General features: G+C 43.0%; 1 long non-coding RNA gene across 1 annotated transcript; it reads left to right on the forward strand.

Moving 5' to 3' along the window:
* The first annotated feature begins 669 nt into the window (after positions 1–669).
* Positions 670–6,099, forward strand: LOC138248547 (uncharacterized). Its single transcript, XR_011194599.1, has 2 exons — positions 670–2,001; positions 4,032–6,099. It is a non-coding gene; the product is annotated as an uncharacterized lncRNA (long non-coding RNA).
* The last annotated feature ends 13,367 nt before the right edge of the window (positions 6,100–19,466 follow it).

Below are 19,466 nucleotides of genomic sequence, written 5' to 3' on the forward strand. Positions count from 1 at the left end.
ATTTTGTAATTCTTTTGCCCATGTACCAAATTATGATTCCAGAAATAGAAATGCTTTGTCCCCTGAAGAGTTCATGCATTATGTGCTAAAAGACACTGACCATGAATGCAAATCAAAGGGAATTCTCGTGCACTGATACTCCCCTTCCATGATGATGGAAGCTGATAGACGGATGCAATTGAATCTGGTGGTATGCTGCCTTAAGATCTAGACTCATGAAAAACGTTGCATTGTTCAAAAGTAAGATCATTTCCTTAATATGTGGCAGGGAAACCTATTCAAAACAATATTCTGGTTAAGGCTTCTCTAAATTACATTGAATCTTAGATAACCATATGCCTTTTTGTAATGATTAAAGGTAAAGGCCACTCGTAAATTACACCACCCCTTTTCCATGTTTTCTAACATTTGTTCAACTTCTGTCTTGACATTTACTTGGATCCTACTCATTGTTTGTAAGACTGTATGCTTTAGAGTGTGCCCAACATATCGCTGGAAAATTATTTACATTCGTACAAAATACTTTCTAACTTATTTCTCTCTTACCAACACTTGCTCTTTTGCCCTTGCGTCCAACCCAATATGTAGATCATACTGTTGCATCCAGCCGAAAATGGCTGGTCCCCTTTGCATAATGTTCAGTTTTCCTTCTGCTCTGTGCCCTTGTCCTGCCATTTGATAAAGTTTTGTTTTGACCAATGACTTTGTGTTTCACCACTGCGCATATTAGTTGCTCAATGTTCACCAGTAGCACATGGTATGTTTTGTTCAGTTTAGCCGCCTATGGGCTTTGACATTGCATTAGTCATTACATTCTGTATTGTGCCTATTGGCTTTGACATGGCATTAGCCATTGCTTTCTGTATTCAGTTTAGCCGCCTATGGGCTTTGACATTGCATTAGTCATTACATTCTGTATTGTGCCTATTGGCTTTGACATGGCATTAGCCATTACTTTCTGTATTCAGTTTAGCCGCCTATGGGCTTTGACATTGCATTAGTCTGTATTCTGCCTATTGGCTTTGACATGGCATTAGCCATTACATTCTGTATTCTGCCTATTGGCTTTGACATGCTGTATCCAGTCTAGCCGCCTATTGGCTTTGACATTGCATGCCTATTGACTTTGACATGATGTATTCAATTTAGCTGCCTATTGACTTTGACATGCTATTAGATATTCTGCCTATTGGCTTTGACATGATATCATATATTACATTTTGTATTCAGCTCCGCTGCCTATTGGCTTTGACATGATATCATATATTACACTTTGTATTCAGCTTAACTGCCTATTGGCTTTGACATGATATTCAGCTCCGCTGCCTATTGGCTTTGACATGATATTATACATTACACTTTGTATTCAGCTCCGCTGCCTATTGGCTTTGACATGATATTATACATTGCATTTTATATTCAGCTCAGCTGCCTATGGGCTTTGACATGATATAAGACATTGTATTTTGTATTCAGCTTAGATGCCTATTGGCTTTGACATGACACTAGACATTGCATTTGATATTTAGGTTAGCTGCCTATTGCCTTTAACATGACATTGCATTTGATATTTAGGTTAGCTGCCCATTGCCTTTAACGTGGAGTTAGACATTGCAGTTGAGAATAGTTCTGTATTTTTCCAAGCTGTGTTTTTGCACCAGAGAACCAAGATGTTTTGCTCTCACAGTAGACTAGACCTGATAAGAGAGAGTACATGGGCGTTGTTTCTCTTCCCTTGAGCTTGGGAACAGGAGTAGTCTTGGAGACCTGGCCAGTCTCCAAAGGGCTTGCTCAGTTTCCCAGGTCTGAGAGGAGGGGGCACACCTTTGTAACGAATGTAACAGGCTGCAGAGAGTCAGATTCGAATCTGCCGGACCTCGTGCTGGAGCTTGGCGCCAGTTGCCAGCATCCCGTGTGGGTAGATGACACTCTTTCTCGCGGCTGACAGGGGTCTCAGCTTGCAGACCTTAGAAAGATGTAGCTGTAAATAGTTCCTACACGGTGAAGTATTTGTTTTGCTTTGCATACAATATCTTATAAATATAACCTGCTGTGTATATTGCAAACTGATATATTTTGTTTGATTAACGCGGACTTGAAAGCTACTAATTCGTCATTCATTCATAAACATTGTGGTTGGGGAAGAATAAAATAACAATAAAAGTCTTCTTTGACCTCAGAAGTGCATTTCTGTTGTGTTATGTTAGTGCTTAGAAACTAAATAAGAGGAAAGCACTACAATTGGTACCAGAAGTGGGGCGTCGGTCATTAAGAGGTGATTAAAAGGGGTTTGACGAGTTAGTAGATTTCTAAGTGCACACTTTAAAAGTGTAATTGTTTTTTTGTTGTTTGGAGAATTACAGAAATTGTTTTCTGTTTGGAGAATCACAGTAGCACGGCAGACCATGTCTGAGAATACATGTGTTGATGAACTGCCTGATGGTGCTAAGAAAAACTGTGAATTGTTTTCTGTTTGGGGAATTACAGAAGAAAATGCATGTGTAGCTAAAAGGCCTGATAATGTTTTGAGAAATAATTCCTGTTGTATATATGTAGAAAACGTGTGTTTTGGAAGTAATGATGACAGAAAGGTCTGGATACCTTTATCTGCTTACAGAGAAATGCAGGAGAAATGTAGGAAGTTGGAACATGAAAATAGGAATTTACGTGAGCAAATTAGCCAGGATACGATAATTCAAAATAATGCTGAAAGTTATAAAAATGAAGAATCTTTCTTGTCCCATTCCAATAATGAGGGGGTTAAGACAGCTCCGAGCTGCACTGAGTTTCCGTGTGAGCCAGGGTTTTTGGCAGCCAAAGTGCATTCCTTAATTGATAACACGGACGACGAGTTACCGTTGCAAAATGCACAAGAGCAAGACACCCCGAGTTTCATTAGCTTGTTTGATTTTTGGAAAAAGAATAGCCCTCATTTGAGAGAAATCCTAACACTTTTGTACATGGTCACTGTGAAAAATAATATGCAGCTGCGCGCTTGTGATTTGGCAAATGAAATAATGCAGATTTTAGGTTTCTGCGCAGTGCAAGAAGGAAATACTGATGTACATGTAAATCAAGAACAAGGAAAGAAAATAGTGCCCCTAGCTAGAATCATACAATGGATCTGGTACTTGCAAGACAGGGCTAGAGTACCACAGATAAAAGAATTATCAATGAAATTGTGTGCACCATTTGAATTCGTGTCTACTGAAGATAAAAAGCATGTTTGTTTTACTAATGATTCATTGACTGAAATGTTGCTTTCTGGCACCGTAGAAGGAACAGCGTTGTATAATGTGTGTCAGATTTTAAAGCAAGAGCTACGTGAGATGTGTCATTTTTATGCTGATTTTTGGTTCTTTGATAATGTTTTAGCACCTAACTGGTTCAATTACCTTGCAGATGTTAATGAGAAAAATGCAGAGAGAGAAGTGTTCACCCAGAATTCTGCCTTAGTGGGGATAGCTATGTGGGTGCCCCAGAAATGTGAAAAGGCCACTTACAGGTGGGCAGAGATGAGAGAGATGCCCATTCCCCTAGATTTGATAAAAACTGTGCAGCATGCACAAAAGCAATCTGTCATGCAAGCAGTCACAGAGCAGTTGGGGAGAGGAAAGTTACCAGGACAGAAATGGCAAAGTGATCAGGTTTTAGGGAGAGTGATTGCTGCAAATTACCAAGGAAAAATCGAAATTATGCTGATACCTAGAAAAGAATCTGATTCATTCATACAAATTGGAGACAGAATGGCCCAACTTGACAAAAATGCAGTGAATGGAGGTTTGGTAAAGAATGAGTCTGCCCCAGCCCTTCTGACAGTGCAAGAAAAGGGAAGCTGTGGTGCAGCAGATAAAAACCTCAGTGCTGATGTGTGGGCTGACGCCCCAAGTTACCCTCCAGAACCTACAGAAAATATAACAAAGGGCCTCAAAAACGTCCTGCTGATTATAAAACAGGGAAAGAAAGAGGAAGGGTGCAGTTTAAATGAAAAATGTTATTTGCAAGAAAAGTCATACTTGTTTCTTTTGCAGATCCGACCACGTTTCGCCACTGTCCCTGAGTGTGCTGCGTGGTCCCCCTTCCGGTGTGTGCGTGTGGGGTCGGGGAAGGGACCGAATCCCCAACCTGAACCTGGCTGAGTAAAGTGCCAGCACCATGGATCCATTTTGCGCAAACTGCGCCTTCATTTCAAGTTCAACTTGTTTGCTGTGTTTTTTTTTTTTTTCCCCTCTCGTATGGAACTCTGACTTTTGCTTATCTTCCAGCAAACCTTTCAAGTGGACCGTGCATCTTTACATGAGTAGAACTCATGCCACATCAAATTGCTAACACTGTTGAATTAGAGACTCATTCAGAAGGAAAAAAAAAAAAAAAAAAAAAATTGCCCATCTTTTCTATGTAGATGTATCTGATGTGAAAGGTTATGAGATCAATGTGTTAATTCACTTCTATTGCTTTACAGGGATTGCTTTGATCATTGAAATTTGATTTGATCATAATGTTTTTTTTTGTGCTGATGTTTTTTTTTTTTTTTGAAATATGAGATATGTGAAACAAAAATTCATTGGTCAAAGGGCGGAATGTCCTGCCATTTGATAAAGTTTTGTTTTGACCAATGACTTTGTGTTTCACCACTGCGCATATTAGTTGCTCAATGTTCACCAGTAGCACATGGTATGTTTTGTTCAGTTTAGCCGCCTATGGGCTTTGACATTGCATTAGTCATTACATTCTGTATTGTGCCTATTGGCTTTGACATGGCATTAGCCATTGCTTTCTGTATTCAGTTTAGCCGCCTATGGGCTTTGACATTGCATTAGTCATTACATTCTGTATTGTGCCTATTGGCTTTGACATGGCATTAGCCATTACTTTCTGTATTCAGTTTAGCCGCCTATGGGCTTTGACATTGCATTAGTCTGTATTCTGCCTATTGGCTTTGACATGGCATTAGCCATTACATTCTGTATTCTGCCTATTGGCTTTGACATGCTGTATCCAGTCTAGCCGCCTATTGGCTTTGACATTGCATGCCTATTGACTTTGACATGATGTATTCAATTTAGCTGCCTATTGACTTTGACATGCTATTAGATATTCTGCCTATTGGCTTTGACATGATATCATATATTACATTTTGTATTCAGCTCCGCTGCCTATTGGCTTTGACATGATATCATATATTACACTTTGTATTCAGCTTAACTGCCTATTGGCTTTGACATGATATTCAGCTCCGCTGCCTATTGGCTTTGACATGATATTATACATTACACTTTGTATTCAGCTCCGCTGCCTATTGGCTTTGACATGATATTATACATTGCATTTTATATTCAGCTCAGCTGCCTATGGGCTTTGACATGATATAAGACATTGTATTTTGTATTCAGCTTAGATGCCTATTGGCTTTGACATGACACTAGACATTGCATTTGATATTTAGGTTAGCTGCCTATTGCCTTTAACATGACATTGCATTTGATATTTAGGTTAGCTGCCCATTGCCTTTAACGTGGAGTTAGACATTGCAGTTGAGAATAGTTCTGTATTTTTCCAAGCTGTGTTTTTGCACCAGAGAACCAAGATGTTTTGCTCTCACAGTAGACTAGACCTGATAAGAGAGAGTACATGGGCGTTGTTTCTCTTCCCTTGAGCTTGGGAACAGGAGTAGTCTTGGAGACCTGGCCAGTCTCCAAAGGGCTTGCTCAGTTTCCCAGGTCTGAGAGGAGGGGGCACACCTTTGTAACGAATGTAACAGGCTGCAGAGAGTCAGATTCGAATCTGCCGGACCTCGTGCTGGAGCTTGGCGCCAGTTGCCAGCATCCCGTGTGGGTAGATGACACTCTTTCTCGCGGCTGACAGGGGTCTCAGCTTGCAGACCTTAGAAAGATGTAGCTGTAAATAGTTCCTACACGGTGAAGTATTTGTTTTGCTTTGCATACAATATCTTATAAATATAACCTGCTGTGTATATTGCAAACTGATATATTTTGTTTGATTAACGCGGACTTGAAAGCTACTAATTCGTCATTCATTCATAAACATTGTGGTTGGGGAAGAATAAAATAACAATAAAAGTCTTCTTTGACCTCAGAAGTGCATTTCTGTTGTGTTATGTTAGTGCTTAGAAACTAAATAAGAGGAAAGCACTACAGCCCTCTGAATTCAAAAGGTTCCCACAAATGTATCTGAAGATGCTCACATGCCCTTTACCATAACCTTTGGGATGTATGTGCCAAGGCTGAAGTAACTTCTCCAGACAAATAGCAACAAATAGTATATTGGGTACAGCAGAATAAATCAAACCTAGATCTACAAGTAAGCGTACTACTCTACCATTAACTTAAAAAACATATTTGGACCTGTTTGTCTTTGCTTCATTCTTTTCTTCACGTTCAATGGATAAAACAAAATAACACACATCCACTGTAATATCTACTTCTTACTAACACTTTCCCAGTGCTGCTAAAATCTTGCAAGAGGCTACATTATCCGAACTTGCAACAATCCATGTTCATGGCAAAACACCCTTTATAGTCCGCAGCATTGGTGTTACTTCCACACCTAAAACACGCATTAAAATGTCTTCTGTTGCGAATAGGGCATCGATAGATAGACCACTAACCCCGTTTGAGAGGTGGATTTTCACAAAGAAGGATGACAAACGAGTGATATCGGAGCTTTACCGGTTCCTGCAGGGTGGGGGGCGACCGCCTAGGACGAAGGGTCAACGGAGGTGGGAGAAAGAGTTGGAGAGAGAGTTCACGGAGGAGGAATGGGATAATATCTATTACAGAACTCATCATACGGTCCATAGTGCTGCCGGGACAGAGACGGCCTACAAGATAACTTCCTACTGGTACTTCACTCCAGCTAGAATAAATGCATGGGACCTGGCTAAGTCTGGTCTTTGCTGGAGGGGGTGCGGTAACACGGGCACGCTAGTACATCTTCTTTGGCATTGCCCCAAACTACAGCGATATTGGAAGAGCATATTAGATGACATTGATAAGGTGTTTCAAACAGAGATCCCTAGATTCCCCTCATATGTCCTGCTGGGCCTACCCAACCCTATTACGTTTCCTCTTCGCTCGTTGAAGGGATGGCAGATGGCACTGGCTCTTAATGCTGCCCTTCAGACAATTCTTGCTCTATGGGGCACAGATAGGTTGCCAATGTATGGGACCTGGCTCCAGAAATTATGGTTTATTTTGGCGATGGAAAAGCTGACTTTGGCATCCAAGCAGAGAGTAAGCGACATCTGTGTGTTGTGGAGACCTTTCCTTCAGATCCTGTCTACAGAATTTACCGAGCTGACGTGCCCAGCATATCTAAGAGTACTGGGGTTGACCCGAGAGGTTTAGTGGGATGATGGGGATTGGGGCGGTGAGAGTGGCGGAGATGACCATACAACTGGAGCAGTGATGCGTTCAGGCGAGAGTGAGGCGGAGCACATAGGCGCAGAAGCACGAATGTTTTTGTTCCCTTTTTTTTTTTTCTCTCTTTCTTTTTTTTGTTCGTTTGAGTGTGAGCACTGTGAGTGTCCTCCGGCCCTGAGGCCCTGAGGCTGAGATGAGCCATACGAGATTGGGGAGATGTTCCCCTAATTTGAAGATTGGGATGGCTGTGTGATGATACACGCATGCGCAGGGCTATGGGGCGTGTCATTATTGAAAGGAATGGGGATCATTACAGTGCTTTGTATTGTTCTTCATGTTTAAATGCCAATAAACAGATTTGATCCATAAAATGTTTTCTGTTTTGATCATCAGTGAACTTTAAGTGACCTCGACCTTTTTCAACCATTCTCCTTTCTCTACTGTGCTTTTGTTCCCTTTAATAAACCCTTCCTTCTTTTCAACCACGTTAACTTCACTGTCGCTTGCCATCTATTTCTTCCGTTATTCGCCAAGCAAAGAAATTCCCTCCAACTTCAAGAACACTCCAGGTTTTGAATGGGAGTGGTTCCGATATTACAAGAGGCTGAAGAAGTTGATGTGTGCCTCCTGCTTTGCACCACTAACCTAGCCACATTTCACAAGCCAGAAGAAGGTTTGCTAGCATGAAGTATATTCCAGCAGTGCTCCACCAATCAGTGATTGTTAAGGTATTTTCCAAGATCTTACAAAGTTAATAATATTATCAGAGTTCACATGAAAATGCTACAGGGTAAAATAATTAATACATTCCTTCTGTTAACAGTCTGACAATGAATTAATCTATGAAAAAAGTTTCCAAAATAGATTGTCACGCCCCTGTGCTTTCTGAGCGGGTCACTTTTCTTCTGGGGACCTAAGTTCGTAGCAAAATCATGCTTTTCAAACTTCACCATGGTGTCTCTATGCACAACAGCATGACAGCAGACTTCACAGGTACTCCTCTTCGCAGCAAAGCGCATAGATTCGGTTTCTTCCAACCATGGAAGAAGAGTGATTGTATACTTCCAATCTCATTTTTTTCTCAACTTTTACATACTTTACAAATCCCATTTGGTCTTTTTCCCTGTAAAAGAGACATTTCTCAGCAAAGATTGGAAATTGGAATGGCAGTGAATGACGAACGGATACTGAGCAATCATCTTTCTTCACCAAGGGGAAAAGGGTTGTGAGAGCAGATTTTGGGCCTACACGAAGAGCATACAGCAGGACAGCCTTGCCCACATAAAGCACCTTGTTTCATAATGCTAGCAAGGCGAAGCTTGTAGGAGCTATTAGCTCCCAGGCTTGCCTCGGTGACCCTTCTCCTGTGGTCCACAGTGAGGGCTTTGTTCAGTGTTTCGGGACATTCAAGCAGTTTGGGCAAAGGGAACTGAGCTCCTTTTTAGAATTATCCGCATTCTGATGGGCAGCAATCCCCAGCCCTTCCAGTTTGAGCCTGTCTCTGCAAGGATGTGACAATTTGCTACTTAATCCAAAGAGCTAGAGTGAAATAGCCTTGTTTATGCTAGAGGAAGGTAGCAATGGAATTGGACATTTTCAGGACTGTGGGCCTGATTAAAAGTTTGGCGCTGGGGTTACTCTATCACACCTGTTATGGATATCCCATCCAACAAAATATAAATCTCACAGGATATAGGCCCTCATTCTGACCCTGGCGGTCGGCGGAGAGACGGCGGTCGGACCGCGAACAGACCGGCGGTATTAAAAATGGCATTCTGACCGCGGCGGTCCCCGCCGCGACCGACCGCTACTTCTCCACTCCGACCGCCGCGGCGGTCATGACCGCGGGGCTGGAGTTTGCGCACTCCGGCCCGGCGGTCGTCCCAAGACCGCCAAGGGTATTATGACCCTGCCTACTGCCGCGGTTTCTTGCGGGCGGGAACCGCCGTGCGAACCATGGCGGTAAGCACTATCGGGGCCAGGGAATTCCTTCCCTGGCACTGATAGGGGTCTCCCCCACCCCCCACTACCCACCCGAGTCCTCCCCCCACACCCTCCACCCCCCTGCCACCCCCCAGAGGTGGTACGAACCCCCTCCCCACCCCCACCCCGACATGCACATACATGTACCCCGACATGCACACACCCCCAACATGCACATATACACACCCCCTACACACACATACACAACGGGGACACATACCCGCACACATACATGCCGACATGCGCACCTGCCGAACAGCACACATTACCCATAGACACAGCAGCACCCCCCGCCCGCATACACGCACTCACACACCCCCTCTACACACTCACACGCACACCCCCATGCAAGCCCACATCACACAACACCCCCCCACCCCCTCCCCTCACGGACGATCAACTTACCTTGTGCGTTGGTCCTCCGGGAGGCGACGGGAGCCATAGGGACGTGACCGCCAACAGAAGACCGCCAACAGAAGACCGCCACACAGAAATGTGGGTCGTAATTCTGTGGGCGGTGTTCTGCTGGCGTGGCGGTGGAGGTTGACCAGTCTCCACTTTCCCGCCGACCGCCAGTGTGGCTGCTGGCGGTTTTCCGGCGGAACGCTCCCAGCGGTCAGAATGCGCACAGCGGCACACCGCCGCGGTCGGCGGTCTTCACCGCGGCGGTAACTCAGCGGTCTTGCGAAAAGACCGCCAAGGTCAGAATGAGGGCCATAATGAGATTTGTATTTCAGTGGATGGGATCTCCGTCACCACTGTGACGAAGTAACCCCTCTGCTAAACTCTAAATCAGGATCTTTAGGGCTGATTTAGATATTGGTGATGAGTTACTCCTTCACAATGGTAAGGGATATCTCGTCAGCGAACCCTAAACATCATTATGTCCTACGGGATTCAGATTTTGGCAGATGAGACATCTGTTACCGTTGTGATGGAGTATCTTGTCTGCCAGTACCCAAACCAGACCCTTTGTCTTTCAGACTGGCCAGCTGGTGCCACAAAACTGAGAAAGTCATTAATAGACACATGTCCATCACAAAAAATGCACATTTTTCAAAAACAGCCACAGAGACAGACTCTCCAGATCACACAAGCTTCTCTTTCCATAACAGTTTCGTCATAAATGGAGGGACAGTCTCATGTTTGACCTTTCACTTGATCTGACATGTAGTTGGAAAATAGCTGCCAAGTAAACCGTTCTTGGTATTTGTGGGTTTGTTTAGTAACAGGGTAACCTTAGTTGCAGGGTTTATTTTTCACAACCTGTTTTTCCTAGACCTTCACACAAATGTTCCCATTGTAATTATGATTTTCTCTATGAGAGCCTGTGCTTATTCTATTGCGTGCACCCATGGTAGAGGAGCTTTCCAAATTTGTGCAAGGAAAGAAAATAGCCAGTTCTATAGATGAGTGACTTCACAAACCTTGCAAGCATTCAGAATTATAATGTGTGATCTGCTGAGTTCAGGATTTATCCTACTCTTTGGAGCCGAACGTACCTACTATGCTAGAATAGAATACAAGGTCCCTTCAAGGGATCTTAAAATGCAATTCTTGTAACCATATGGCTAGGCAAACATGAGGCTGCTGTGCAGGTCTACGCACTAGAACTGCAGTCCATTCGGCAAGTGGTTAGCATAATTCCTTTGATAAATGTAATATTTTCTGGCAAAGGGCTTTTTTTCAGACTACACCTCTATTTAATACTCTTTCCCAATCTTCTGCAACAAGGACATCACAATTGTATTTATTCTGTAATAGTTTTATTGAGGAACAAATGCCAAAGATACATGGGCAACATCCAATGATCAGAGCATGCAGGCTCTGGCCAAAATTGATTCCCAGCATGACTGAGGCCAGTAGGAATAAATACAGAGAAATGTTGATGTTCTTGCTCAGTGGGATCTTGGGCTAAGCAAATGGCAAGGTGATAGGTTTTGTCTTGTACCCAAAGCTTGCAGGGCATGGCTATGATGAATACATGCAACAGGGAATGCATGCAAGCCACGGTTGTACGACACACCTTGTACTCAGAGCTTGCTTTCATGGTCATAGCTGTGCTGAACTGGTTTTAGGGACAGTCAGTGGGAATGAATATTAAAGCCTCAACATGCTTGACTTTGGGCCAGAGGGAGTGAACACATGGTGTAGCTATGGGATACAGTCCTAGCCTATAGCGTTCAGTGCATTGTTGAAGATTGTGCTTGTTGGGCAGTGATGCCATAGGCAATGTGAACAGAACATGGCTGAAGATCACATCATGTGGCCAGTGCCTACTGGACATGGCAGCAGGAAAATCTCATTGGACTGTTAGGGCAAGCGGACACTGACAGCGCATTGTTGAATGCAAAACATTGTGAAAACAGCTAGTAAGGCATGGTTGAAGGTTGTGGCCTATGGGATTAGGGAGAGTAAGCACAGGAGATCAACTTGCTGCACCTGAATAAGTTATGTGACCAGTCACTCTGATGTACACCAAGTGTGGATGCTGTGAGACCCCAAAAGTGGTGAAAGAAAAGACATGCCTGCAGTGGTTGCTGAGGCAGGATGTCCTCACAAGCTGAAGCTAGTGGTCCGTGCTCCCATGTTCATATGAACACAGCCCTTAACTATACTAACCACAGCTTCAATAGACTCCTTGTTGTTTTGTAGAAGTGCTTCAGCAAGCTGTACAACTATTATGTCAGAGTGCTGACTTGCTTAAAAGCCAAGTGCAAGTAAGGAGAGCGTGGATGTGTGGGAAGGCATGTTGGTGGTTGGCTAATGGGCTTGGTGGGCAAACTGGTATCAGTTTCCAGTGTAAGTTTGGAAAATACTAGCTGCTAGTTTGTTTTGGTGAACAGGGTGTTCACATATATCTATCCTTGGTTAGTTCTGTAGGTGTAGTATAGGATGCAGCTGGTCTGGGGTCTCATTCCTTATTCTTTGCATATATGCATGGGAATGTATGTTGTTAATCTATACTAGGCATGTTGGAACATTCTCCATGGCAGGAGAGTAAGGGGGAGTTCACTTTTGGAGCTGAAGGAGAGATGTTAGTGTCGTAGTTGGACTCTTGCTCCAGGCATGACTACTGGTTTAAGGATGACAGCATTTTTGTTTGTAGGTGACTAGGCCAGTCGTACAACAAGTTGCAACTGTCGTCCCAACCAGTACCTCACTAAAAACCCAAATAGTAAAAGGTGATTTGTGGCAACCTTTACACATGGACTCAAGAGTGCGACATCTCAGTGGAGTCGTGATTCAACAGAGATTACACTTTTCTCACATGAGCCACATGCCTCAGTCACACACAGGCAATGAAAGAGATGCAGTGACGTTTTCAATAGGTTTTATTAACAAGACTGCAATCTACTGTAAACTGCATGCACTGAAATGATTAGGATAATGAACAATGCAAGAAACAGAATTGCAAAGATGAGTCATTAATACAAAGACCCCCACCACCTTGCAATAATGTCAGATGTAAAGCACCCTAATGTGTAATAAACCCTAATACATTAGCATGATGAACATAATCTCTAACCTAAAGAGAGCTAGGTGTGGTAAACCTAATCTTCCAGTACCATGTCCATGAGAAGAGCCCCCCAACCCTTGTTACCTTGGAATGAGGTATCTATATCAGACTTTGTGGAGACGCGAAGGATTGGTCCGCATCAAGGTGACATGTAACATAGATCGCATTGATGGCATTTGGTAGGAATCCCTCTGATAATCATGTCTGTGTGAGATGTATCTATACAAACCTAGTAGGAACCCTGAGACAGGTATGTTCCCAAATAATAGATAAGAAGGCGTGCTTGGAGCGACAATTATATAAATAATTCCCTGAAAAGATACATTATGTTACTGTCACACAAAAGTAGGAAAGTACATGATGAAAAGACCTACATATCTCATTTATCTCTGGAACTTCATCCCACACAATCCCATCAGGAATTGGTACTGCTGAAATGTTCACATGGGACAAGTCTCTTCAGACCTTATGTGAGGAAAGATATGAAGTGAGAACTTCATCCACAGGCCCAGCAGGATGACGTTCAGGAAGGTAATGACCATTTATAGGCAGGAAGAAAACAGTGTGGCACTGACAACGTGAAACTAAAACATCTTCCTAACTATTAACATGGCAGCCATTGTGGAAGAAATAATTAAATAAATGTGTTAAAACAGAGCAAGCTAAGTAGGTTAAAAGTCACTAGGTGATGGGGGTACAGGCCTGCAAGCCAAAGGCTTAGCTAAACTCCTGATTCCCATTAAAACTAAATAGAATCCACTACACCCTCCCCATTGCTGGAACAAGTATGACGCCATAATGATGATGCCAGAGAAGGTGAATAAACCCAAGCTAAAATTGCTCTGGACTTAAACAAGCTAAAATCACATTCAGACATAACTAAAACCTAATTAAAAACGTGTTAAAAAAGCTAAAACATACAAAGAGACAATGTCAACCATGACAACCCCAGCAGGCCAAAGTTAAAGGCAATGTTTAGCAAAATTTAAAATTTTAGAATAGGCCAATGTTCAAATTTATTTAACAGTAGTCATGATCTTGAAGAATGTCTACGAAGCCATCAAAAGGAAGGGCATTCAAGAAAGAAGCCACATCATCAGATGTTAGAGAATGACAGGTTTGGCAGACGGATCCACGGAGCAGTAGTGCACATCAGTCTCAGGATATCCCGCGAAAACAGCACCATCCAAAGTGCCAAAGGAGCCAGACAGTCCACCAAGGGTAAGTAAGTAGCCTCACAAATCAGTCTCAGTCTCATGGGGCATGACCATGAATGAACCTTCATCGGGAACATCCGCAGTTCTTCATCCACAGGAGGCACTGGCGGAACAGCAAGGCACACCAAAGGTAGATGTTCGAAGAGGCACCAGGTGCAGTCAAAGACTCGTTGCACACACCAAAGGACTGATCGGAATGACAGTGACCAATCGTGGTCCCATTCTTCCAGCAATGGAGCACAAAAGTACTGTACCATGCAATCACGGCACAGCTGGGCTGGTGGTAGTAGCTCCCTCACTCCACCTAGCTGGTAAGGCACAACCACTGAGAATCAGGAACAATAGCAGTAGTATCCCGCCAATCAATGCCAAAGTCAAAGGGAGGCCATCAAACACACTGGAAAAGAGTGAATGGATGGCTGAAGGAATGACTCAGAAGACAGTCTGGAAAATGGACACAAATCCAGACCCGACAGCCTTAAGGAAATGCACAATCCCTGTAGTGCTCGAAGCATTGAAAATTCTGGATACCAGGTCTCCAAAGTGCTTGGGGAAGTTGGTATGGAATAGGGATTGTATCTTGGCTGATGATCTAGCTATATGGAGAGAATATGTCTCTCTAGACGATATAATGCAACTGATTTCTGGAACAGTAGCGTCTTCAGTCTGCTCAGCTTGTCATAATTTACATTTGTAGTATCAATGTGAGGCCACATTTCTGCTACTTGTACCTCTTGTGAGGGAGGAATAAAACCTGTCCGCAACACGTTACAATCTTAGAGACTGAAATTGTGTAGGCAATTGCCGGTCTCATACCACAACAGCTTTGTTCATTGAGGACCACATAACTTCCATTCGAAAGTACATGAAATGCCGGGTGAATCAAAGGGACGGGAGTACCCGCAGAAAACAGGTCAAGTTCGCACCCCCACATTGCAAAGGCCATGAAGGGACACCTATTTGCAAATCATTGAATGACCAACAGTAGTCTCACATTTGCTTCCACTAAGAAAGACCTTTGTTTCACCGTTCAAACATATATATTCAAAAGGCAACTCCCACTGTTCTTTAATATGGCTATCATCCAGCCGCTCGTATCTGCCCATGGCATGATGGTTCAAGCAATTCGAAAAGCGAAAGGTGGAAATGGGCAGACTTATAATGCCATGTGCTAGCCATACTGTGGATGGACTTTCTGCAAATTTGAAAGGCAACTTCTCTAATTTTTCTGAGTGGAGCATGGTGAAAGTCACTTCCCTTTTAGCCATTGTCTGTTGTTCAATGGATAAATTAAAAGCAGCAAACCGGTCACTACCAATAATGTATTTCCATGGAACATTGCCATTTTTCAAAATCTGTAATGTCCACCCTAAATCCATGATGGAACGTAGTTTGACTTTGCCCATAGTATAAAAGGGACATTCTGAATGATGTCTCTCGCAGATGACACTATGTTATTAAGGGAATTAATCCTGTTGAACAGAGTGTTCATGCCATTATCGACAACAGCTAAAGCCTTTTGTATATTTTCTTTATCTATTTGCCTTAAACGTGCAGCAGCTTCCGTTTGAGAAAGCTTCTAGATCTCATTGTATATGTCATGGATGAATCTTTTAGAGCATGGCTTTCTTAGACCTAGCATGAAGTCCTGTCAAACTATATCTTCAAAAAGAGTATTGAGTTGTTCCTTAACTGCTGCTAAGGTATTAGTCTGTAAACACTGTTAGCACAGCTTAATCACATAGTATGTTGTAACTATACCCGAGTGTTGACCCGAGATAAAGTGAGGGTCCGGCCGGCTAATCTTGAAACCCCCTGAGGAATTCACAAAACGTGCCTGACACCCATTTATGTCTATTGGTCACAATAAACACCCACCGGGACTGAAAAGTGAAGAAGTATAGGTACCCACCCGAACCTTTGCATCTAGTTCTTCATCTGTGACGTTGAGGAAGGACCGCCAATTGGTAAATTTTGCCGGTGTGGGGATACTGGGCACATTCATTTCCTTCATTTTTGCTAATCCTAGAAAAGATGTCTGTTGAATTGCATCATTCAAAAAGATTATTTGCACATGAATAAGACATGTTCTAAAAAAAAACTCCCTACCCTGAATTCGCCAATCTTGTGTTCCCCATACACTCTTTACATCAATAGTGTTCTTCCAGTATTCATAGCCTTCAACTGCAAGTTGGGAAACAAAGAAATCTGAGTAAATCAATTTTGTGTTAGCAAAATTTACCACATTTTTGAAGGTGGTAACTTGAAATAGTATGAGTCTGCATTTTTAATGTCATGCCCAGCAACATAAGTCAATTTATCTGAATAATGTTTTGGACTCCCCACGGGTGGACTTGAACAGTGTTCCCACTGTTGTAATTCAATACTGATCTGTGTCTAGTTGTACAGTGCAGGTAATAACGTCCCCAGTTGTTATAGCAGAACATTTCCTCATAATTCTTTGTGTTGGTGTACACATCATCACTTTCAACTACAGTATAATCCTTTAATTCAGATAACATGGAATCAACTGTTTGAACATCCCAGTCATCGGAAACAACACCCGGTGTAATTACATCAGTCATTGAAATTTTATAGACAGACGGAATTTGAATGACCTCTGTAGGCCATATATATCAAATGGAACTTTATCCCACACAATCCCTTCAGGAATTGGTACTGCTGAAATGTTCACCTGGGACAAGTCTCTTCGGATCTTATGTGAGGAAAGATATGGAGTGAGAACTTCATCCACAGGCTCAACAGAAGAGCATTCAGGAAGGTAATGACCATTTATAAGCAGGAAGAAAAGAGTAACAAAACTAATCCATATTAAAAATGCAAGCAATGCCAGAAATATCCACAGAAAATTCCATTGATAAACCAAATAGTTAGTTTTAAGCCATATGTACAGCTTATGTGTCTTTGAAACAGTTTCAATAGTAGGTGCAGATGGAGACAAAGAAAAATCATCAAGGTCGATGAAATAACCAGAAGCAGTCTCTGCAAACACAGGAACCGGTGCATTACTGGTAGATGGATCCACTTTGCGTGGAGGCTTGTAGTAGATGATGCTGTCAGTTTGTGTTGTGTTGGAATAGAAGACAGCCACATCTTGGACAGGTGATGTTGTTGAAGTGGTAACTCGAATCAGCAAAAGCTCCTTTTCCACCCACCCCTTGCTCGAGGAGGCATCTATAGCATTGTTAGACATGCTTACGTAGTCAGAAGTGTTGTTTGTTCTTCTTTGAAGAGGTATGTCCTGTTGGGTAGTGAGAGGGGACCGGGAACTACCCAAGGGACCTCTGGGTCTACTGTGCAGGTTTGGCCACATGATGTAGTTTGATGTTGTCTATGGAGATGAATCTGTTTGCTATGGAACCAGGCAGCGGCGGTAGGATAACAGTTCTGGTACCTTGTATTCCCAGGACTTGGACCGGTGCTCTGTAGGATGGGCTGAATTCCTTCTTCACAGCAATCTTTCACAGAGCAGATCCCCGACTTTAGGAATCCAGTCAGTAGAAGTTGTTGGCAAATCCCTCATTCCTAAGGTGGCAGCACTGGTGGTTGATTTATCATGACAAAATTTCTGTAGCTCCTGTAAGACAGTTCATTTATGTCAAAAGGTGTATCTGCTGCCACCAAACCAGGGCTTTCTAGATCTGGAACATACATAGGTATCCCAAAGAGAACCTCATAAGTAGTGCATCCCCCCATGGACCTTCTTGGCAGATTATTCAGTGCTCTCTGGACCTCATATAGGTGAGAAAGCCAGCTGCGGCCAGAACCTAATACCCTAGCTGTTAAGGACTGCTTTAGATCTCAATTCCTCCTCTCCACAAACTAATTTCCCTCGGGATGGTAAGGTGAGGAATAATGGAGTTTAACACCCATTGTCCCCATGGTGTCCCTAAATGCCTTAGAGGCAAAGGCAGGGCCCTGGTCCGAATGGTATGCCGCAACCGCATATGTACCGATGAAGATCAGCAAGTCTTTTATAACAGGTCAGCCAACCGCTGAGACTATACCCAGAGGAATCTAGAACAAGAATCTACAGCGACTAAGATGTATTTGTATGCACTATCAGGTAGAAGTGGACCACAATGGTCCAGGTACACACATTGTAATGGCCTGTTGGACACTAAGAGGGATGTGTGCGGAGGGCGTTTGATGTTTGAGCCCTTAATCTGCTGGCAAATGTCACAGCAAGGACATATTGCTTGGTCTGTTTGTATAGACCTGGCCACCAGACGCGTTTCTGTAAGAGTGCTATTATGGCCGCAATACCAGCATGTGCAGAGGTGACATCCTCACGCCCTGCTTTTATTAGATCTAATCTCCGGTCTTGGTTGGGGATCAGGCGATCTCCAATCCCAGGAAGTGTTGCATAGGCAACATTCTTTGCAGAGATGAGGTATGAATATTTGGTAGGGTATGTTTTTGGGAGAGAGTTGTCTTCAGCCGAAGCTGATAATGTGAAACTAAAACATCTTCCTAACTATAAATATGGCAGCCATTTTGGAAGAAGTAATTAAATAATTGTGCTAAAACACAGCAAGCTAAACTGGTTAAAAGTCACTAGGTGGCAGAGGCACAGACCTGCAAGACAAAGGCTAAGCAAAACTCCTGATTCCCATTAAAACTAAATAGGATTTACTGAACAGTGTGTAACACATATTTCTATCCTTGAGTAGTTCTGTGGGTGTAGTAGCTGGTCTGGGGTCTCTTCCTTTATTCCTTGCATATATGTATGGGAATGAGTGTTGTGAATCTATACTAGGCACATTAGAACATTCTCCATGGCAGGAGAGTAAGGGGGAGTTAACTTTTGGAGCTGGAGGGGAGATGATAGGACACTCAAACCTGTAAGAAGTCTGGGCGAGGACCCTTCCTTGAAGAAGAAAATCACCCACAACAGTGATTTTTAAAGCACTACCAGGGACCATGCCAGACTTAGCCAGGATGAGGTCCCTGGTTACCAGATTCATGCCCAAGCCGGGTAAGTCACTCGTTCAGAGAAGTTAGTAATCACTGGTATCCCAGTTAGAATTCCAGGTTCTGTTAAAATATATTTTTGAGAGGGGTGAGCATTGAAGGTGGTCTACGTTGTATGACAGCGGCAAGGTGCTAGAAAAGCTCACAGACACAAAAAAGCAGGGGCAGTCTCCCCAATTCCAATCCCTGATAGAATTCAATACTGGCATCTCCACCACAGAGCAACAGAAAAATGTAAGTCTACTTTTGGCACCAGTTTAAATTGTTATGAAAGCTAAACTAACAAAAAGTGGTAAGTGATTCTGTGGTCTTATCCTCTGAGGAGTTATCAATTAAGGTAGAGGCCAAGAATAAGGAAGTTACTCAGCT

This window comes from Pleurodeles waltl, chromosome 8 (genome assembly GCF_031143425.1).
Source record: "Pleurodeles waltl isolate 20211129_DDA chromosome 8, aPleWal1.hap1.20221129, whole genome shotgun sequence".
Taxonomy (NCBI): domain Eukaryota; kingdom Metazoa; phylum Chordata; class Amphibia; order Caudata; family Salamandridae; genus Pleurodeles; species Pleurodeles waltl.